Raw genomic sequence first — 7,686 nt, 5'->3', positions numbered from 1 at the left:
TCAGTGGGTCTCAAGAAGGTAGTGCTACAAACAGTAACTGAATTCATGCCAGCAGCTGCACACTAGCACCAACAGCTCCTACTGTGGATAAAGAAATCTTAGTTCATAGGATGGAAAACAGTATTAATGTAATACTTAGGCAAATTTTTAAAATTGTATTTTTCATTATTATTACATTTTAATTAGTTCATATTTTTGAAAGACATCACGGTAAATAAGGATAAAGCTAGACCATGATATTAAAATAAACAGTTAAAATGAATGCTAGATACTTAACTCATGCAGTTCAGAAACTGCCTTAAAAGCAGCATAGTTGTAAAGCATAAAGTCAGAGGGTGTAGGTATATACTAGAAAACTGAAAAAAAAGTGTTTGTAGCCAGGACCCACATAGTTTTTTTGCCTTTTAGGAGCAGCATAGACTTCTGAATTTGTGGTTCTATGACTACTTAAATAAGGACTAGATTTCAAAAGTGTGGAACATCTGGCAATCTGTTGCTTTGTATCACATGCAAAAAGTTCCCCAAATCAAAAGATTCTGTGGATATAAATTCAAACTGCAAATGCTTCATTGCCTTTCCAACTGGTAGAACAGCTTTGGCTTTGTTCATTGCACAAAGTAAATAGTTTTCTCATTTTCACAGCAGCTAGTCAATTTTATTTCTCATTAAATCTCTGATTGTGAGCCTCTTTCATGTGGTCTCAGGAATGAAACTATATAAACTGGTTGTGGAACTGAGCACTAGATGTTAAGGAAAGGCATTTGTTCCTTCACTTGCCTTTTTTTTTTAAATTTTATTTAAATGAGAGGTAAGCTGAGAATCTTTATCTAGGCTTCTTTATTTGGAGGCAAGGAAGATCTGCAACATGGACTGCTAGATTGCCATATTCTTTTAAAAAAACAACCAAAAATCCCACCTCTTCCTGGTATTCTGGTATTACAAGCATTTGGGGTTTTTTTAATACTATGTATGCAGTATTCATGAAGTGAATAAAGAGCAAACATTTGCTCTTCACATTTTTGTTTTGGGGGTTGAATTATGTTTTTTAGGATTGAAGTGACCCTACAGCCAATCCTTTGTTACTTCAGACTGGGGGTACTAGGACTCGGTGGAGAGCTGAAAAGCTGGTGCATTGGAAAGCTCAGCGCAAAGAGAAATGTGACATAAGAAGTCAGGATCAGCACTAGCTGTTACCAGGTCAGCTTTTGCAGGACCCTTTGAGACTCAGATGGTATAATTCCCGTTACCCGAAAAAGTAAACATCACTTTCCTAACTATGTTGGATTTCTCTTTTCAAGCAAAATTAATAGACATGATGTTTTCACAAATGGCTTTGACATGGCTATATAAAGATAGCCAAAGTTGGGCTTGTATATTCTTTTTAGAATTTAGGACAAGGCTTTCCAACCTATTGTTCCTAATAGAATTAGGCAGAGCTAAGCCCACATAATACATTACAAACTGTTACTGACATTTATCTCAAATTCCACAGCTGAGTCATCACTGCATATTTGCATCTGTAGTAGTCAATTACTAATTGATCCACATGGTGGAGAATGAAATTAAATGCTTTTTGGTTTTTAACTGACTATTGTATTACAGTGGCATTCATTTAAAAAAAAAATCACACAAAAAAGCCCCAACACTTTTACTTATTCCACAGTTCTACAAAAATGTCATAATATCTTGCTGGCTTTTTTTGTGTATGTTCTCAGCAAACCTAGAAATAGCTGTTGTTCTATCACAGAGCAATAAAAAGCAAGGCTTAGATAGTCAGTGTTGGTTTCCCACTGTCCTGAGTGTGTAATCTTGAAGAAAAACACAGAAAATCCAGAGGTAGCACAAAACTATTTGAAGGAGTTCTAAGATTTTTAATATATGTAACTGTTGAACTCTGAACTCACAGAAAACTTCTTTTTTTGTTGCTGTCCTGAAGTCATGATTTAATTGGAGGCCTGATTTTTGTTGGGTGGTGAAGCCATGGGGCCAACTCACCCTGAGGTATGGTCGTAGTGAGTTAGGAAATGTTCAGGTGGTTCCTGGAAAGTGCTGGGAGAAAGTTCAGTTGAGCTCCATGCAAAAGGCTGATTCCCAAGAAGATCTTGGGAGAAAGAGAGGTCAGCTCCAGCAGAAAACTAGAACACAGGGATACAACTAAATTTATATGTAGAATTCTGCATTACATGTACAGCTAATTCAGTTTTGCATATGAAGAATAAACAGTTTTCTAAAAAAGGGCTAGAAAGATTTGCATTTGACTACTTTTCTAGCAGCTGGGGAAAAGCTAAATGACCTACAAAGAACCACAAGTACAATTAGGATCCTTTCCTGTTTATTTGCATCTAAAGTAACTACTAGCAAGCTGCAGGTTTTTTTTCATGTGCAAAAGTGATCAGTGATGTGTTATGATTCAAATTTAGGGTGCACTACTACAACCAGTGTGCCGGGGCCAGTGGTTAAATGACCTGAGCACTAGCTTCTGAAGATCAGTTCCTTCTTAAATTGTCTCATGTGAGGCATCCAGAAATGCAGACACTCAAAGATCATTTGTGGTTTAGAATCTGCTCAGTGCTGGGGAAAGAAGGGATGTATTCCCTGTCTGGTGTTCAGCAAGGGGATATGAATCCCGGGCCACTGTGAACAGCAGTTTATTTAAAACGTGTGTGCAAACAAAAAGCAATAGCTTCCATGTTGTTATCAACCACTAGTGTTTGCTTCCTCTCCAGGCTGACTATTACTTGCTCCACTTGTCAGCAGACTGTGCTTTACTGGTTCCAGTGGACAATTACCAAACCTGCAGATCTCTTCCTCCTTCTTGTGGGGAGTCAGAAAAAACAGATGACAAAAAGGAACGATGTGAGGAGACAACTTGGTTCTGCTTCCTCCTGAGGTGAGAATACCATGGGGACATGGGAGAGAGAGGACAAGAAAATATTTTAAAAGAGAAAAATGAAGGAGGAGAGAAAATGAAAATTAAAATGTCAGGAGGAGAGAGTTATCAGTGTGAGGAAAGAAATGTGCACAAGATGCATGTGTAAAAAGCTGGTGAAAGATTACTGAATATGCTGGAGGAGGAGTTCCTGGCAACTTCTTATCTGGGTCTTCTAAGCGGTGCCTGTGGCTCTGCGTGCGCCATGCTGATGCAAATAACACTTATCAAAAACATACAGGAGGACTCAGACCTCTAATCCTGCAATAAAGTCATGTGGTAGCTTAAAACTAATTAAGGCTTCCCTTTAAGCTTTAAATCTAGTCTATGTGTAGTATAATATCCTGAAGATACTCCCTCCAGAATCCAAAGAGCATTTCAGATAATCAAGTAAGAAACTACTCCACAAATGTGTTTCACACATTGAAAACAAGCTAGGTTTTTACTGCATATGAAGAATGCCATCATTTGAGGAATCTGAGAATCAAATCCGATTTGTTTATTACAAATACATACCTGTTTTATTGCACACCTTCAGGACAGTATCAAAGCACTATAGTGTTGCTATTACTGTACCCATCACACAAAACTTACAGTTATGAATTAGAAGTGTAACAAACAAATCTGAAGTAACTGCCTCTAAAAAGTACAACAAGCAACTCAATGCAGAATCACACTGAAAACAGGAGACGTTTTCTTCCTTTATGAGGAACGTTCAGGACAGAATGTTCCACAAAGGAAGATGAAAGAGCCCCCAAGATAGATAAACTTAGAAGTTGACACAGATGAGGATGATCCTTATGCAGTTCTTCAAAGGACCTCTTCTAACATAAACAGAGAGAAATTTTTACTTTGTGAGTTAGACTACCAAACAGAAGTCTATACAGCAAAATTAACCCTTTAAGGAGAAGATAAGAGAGTACAAGCTGTTGTTGATACCTGTTAATCACATCTCAATCCATTTTTGGTATGCACATAGTAAACAGAAGAAAAGTGTAAACTGGTATTTCAAAGTGAATGCAGCTCATTCATCCTTGTCTGCACACCCCAGATGAAAAATGAGACCACCATATCCTGGTATCTACATCCTGTTGGACCTATTTAATAGTAATTCTGGTATATGGTGAATAGTAAATTCTGATTTTCAGAAGTTACACACCATAAATCTTTAATGGGCCTAAAATATTCTGTATTTACAAATTAAAATAAAATAAAACCATTATTTTCTATCATTTAATATAGCAGTTATAATAAAGTATATAGAGAGCAAAGGATGTGTCCACCAGACTTGTTTTTAAATCTAATTTGAACTCATTAACTGCAGCAGAACTTGTGATGATGGCCACAGATTAGCTTTCTTTTCTATCTTTGAAAAGCAACAGCTTTTGGAAAGAGCTGGACTAGATGTGAAACCTCTGGCCCTGTTTATTCAGCATTATAGTGTGTTTCTGAATCCTTATGTCCCTGATGACAGAGGTGCTTTTCTATTTATGCTCTTTGTATTCAGTTTGTGCACACTGGAATTATATGCACTTTTTTTTTTTTTAACCGCACAGGCTAATGTCCCTCTTGCCTTAGCTCCTGAAAAAAAGAACAATCTGACTACTGAAATTAAACAAAGGAAAAAAAACTTGCACCCACACAAGCTTAAATAATAGAAGACCTTAATAAAAGGTCTCTACTTGTTTCTCTCGTGTTATTTTCATGTTGCATTTTTTCACAGGTCTATGTAGAAAGACCTGTAGATTTATAGGAAGAGTTTGACCTCATTATTTCCTCTCTGTCTCTAACTGTGGCTCATTTTCACCTGTTACCTTGATCCAAAAAACCCACTTAGATACTTGACAGGAGCTTTTCTCCCCTTCAGTCTTCTTTCTGGATTGAAATATTAAATTCATTTTTATATATGTATATCTATAAATGGAGATCTCTGCTCTCCTGAATGTCAGTGAGAGATCAGGTATAAAGATGTAATTGTCCATGTGAGGTACTACTGTTAATCTCCTAATACTTCAGAGTTCATAAACTAGATTTAGTGAAGGTACATATATTTTAGTCACTTTCTTGACATAGGAAGTGGTATAATTACTAATGCAGAGAGAGGGGAAAAGAGGGAGGATTTAAATGTAAACATAAAAGTTTGTTTGGAAAAAAAGAACAACTGTACGAAATACCATTTCCTAAAAAACATGCCACAGGAACAATAAACTACACAAACTATAAAATATTTACTTAAATCAAGAGTATGGATAACATCTAGACAGTAAACTAAGAAACTTCCAGTTTTCATACATAAAGTGTATCCAAAGAATATCAGTAATTGGGTGGAAAGTAGAGCTGAGTTACAAAATGAGAATTTTGAGATGATAGGACTAAATGCTGGCAAAATTACAGACCATGGCTAACAAAAATGAGGTTGTTGTACAACCTTGTACAACAAGGTTGATCAGTTGGACAGAATATCTGTTTATAATGGAGATAATGGAGATGGGCAAGGAACAACACTTCTGAACAAGTCTATGCAATCTCATGAGATGAAATCCCTGGGAACAGAAGGCCACAAAAGAGAATCACAAGTCTTTTCTCTCTATTTGTTGTATCAGGAGCCTCTCCTTCAGGAAATTTTTCCTGAATGTACAGCATTAAATATGATCAGAGGTAATGAATTCTAATGAGATAATTATACAACTCTGGTGACATTTGGAACCTTTTAGATGTTGGTGATTTTCACTAACTGATTGTTATTACAATCCTGTTTGATGTTGAGAAATCGGAGCCCATTAAACTTTTTTCACAAATGTTGCTAATCTGTGTTGTGGGTGGCAGTGCCTTCACCCTGATTTGTCTCAGAATACAACATTTCATTGGTACCTCTGAGGTGCTTTTTGGACTAGGAGAGCTATCAGTTAGCATCAAGCCTCCAGCCATCATTACTTATGGTAAAGAATTTAAAAGGAAGACCGTGTACAAGTTGCCACTTTTTAAGGAGGCTTTCAAGAAGGTTATGCAGCTAGTCAAAAATTTCCTTGGAGTAAAAATGAGACAATGACAGTTGGCATGGAAACTAGTGAAGCTTAGATGATAAAAAACAAATACACATTTAAATTAAAAAAAAAAAAGCAGAATAGCAATAAAAAGTATTAATTAGCAAGAAACAAGAGATTATTCAAGGAAAAAAAAGATCCTTCAGCAATCAGACATCTGATTTTAGTGACACCAGTAAAAAGGGGCCTAAGCTACAGAGATAAAGTGTAAAATAAAAACTAGTAAGATTAAATAATACTTGAAGAAGAAACAAATATATAAAAATAAATAAGAATTTTAAGGTATGTTAGAAATGGCTTACTAGATAACTTGTTAGTTTGCAGACCTCAGAACAGAACGCATCATTAAGAAATTCAGGTTGCAAAGAACCTGCACAATTTACCTGCATAAGATCGTAATACATAAATTTATCTCAGAGCAATTTTCCCCCAGATAATCAAAATAATGATAGTGATTAAGATACCAGCAGAGATGTCTGAACAAACTGCTAAACAAGGACAAGCTTCTAAGACTAGCTTCTCTTCAGACAAGATTTCCAAGGGAATTCAGAGATCAAGTAAGACAGCCACTAAAATAGGTGCAAACTATTATGAAAATAGTCTTTTTTACCAGACTAGGAGGTATCAAATATTATACCTACAGTTATAGAGAGGCTGGTGTGATCATAAGTAATACAAATCTACAAACCTCCAGGACACAAAAAAACCTCTGGAAAAATAAAACTAGAAGACTAGAACATGTAGAAGATTATGGTATGTCAGGTCTAATCAGGAGGGATTCCACCAGGAAAACTGTGCCTCCGTCATCTACTATTTGCACAGCTGTAGTACTTGGGAGACTGCACCATTTTTTCCCTAGGCTCTGTAGTCATACATAGCAAATAAGAAAGCTGCAGTCGCTGTGAATCTGCAGACTAAGCAATAAGAGTTCACAGGTGGACACAGTTGGCAGGAGGAGGAAAACAAAAATCATTGAGATCAGTGCAGGAAGTAATGATCATAACATACCAACTGACTGGAAATTAATGAGTTTTATCTAATTCAGGAACAGGTTTGAGAGAGTACTGGCACACAGATTTGCAGGGGAGATTCTTTTAACCTATGTGAAAAGAAACAGGAGAAAATGTATGGCTACTCCTTGAAAAATGGGTCCAAACCAAACATGCAAAAAGGATTGGTATGACTTACGGAGCAGGTGAATAGATGCATGGACAAAGAAATGGTTTTCATAGGGTGTAGGAAGAGGATTGAGCAGAAGATACAGGTGAATAGTTAAGTAACGATGTGCTTTACATAAACGTCACATCAAAATATAAAAATATATGGTGCGACATTTGAATGAATTGTGTTTCAGTACAGAATGCCTACTATTAGGTAAATAACAGATCATTCTTTCTGTCTTTTGCAGATTGTTTTGCTTGGACTGCAGTTTATCATCATTTCAGCAAGTACTTGGTGCATACCACCTACCACCAGTATTTTCCCTGCACTTATTTTTATCAGGTAGGATAACCCCCGTGGAGCTGTTCAAAACAAATTTTATTGCATGTTTGATGTGCCCTCTGCCTTGACTGCTATTAAAACAATGCACAAAATGTTTTTAAGGGTGTTAGAATTGGAAATAGGCCCTGAGGGTCATTTCAATAATGCCTACAGCAGGACAGGATGGCTGTGGATTCCTGGCTAAACAAATGTGGAAATATTATCAGGGAT

At 36.5% G+C, this 7,686-nt stretch overlaps 1 long non-coding RNA gene across 1 annotated transcript; it reads left to right on the top strand.

Moving 5' to 3' along the window:
• The first annotated feature begins 34 nt into the window (after positions 1-34).
• LOC141945982 (uncharacterized) lies at positions 35-7,529 on the top strand. Its single transcript, XR_012629694.1, has 3 exons — positions 35-1,197; positions 2,727-2,890; positions 7,382-7,529. It is a non-coding gene; the product is annotated as an uncharacterized LOC141945982 (long non-coding RNA).
• The last annotated feature ends 157 nt before the right edge of the window (positions 7,530-7,686 follow it).

Source organism: Strix uralensis, chromosome 7, assembly GCF_047716275.1.
Source record: "Strix uralensis isolate ZFMK-TIS-50842 chromosome 7, bStrUra1, whole genome shotgun sequence".
In the NCBI taxonomy this organism is placed as follows: Eukaryota; Metazoa; Chordata; class Aves; order Strigiformes; family Strigidae; genus Strix; species Strix uralensis.
This window is presented reverse-complemented; position numbering and strand designations above follow the sequence as displayed.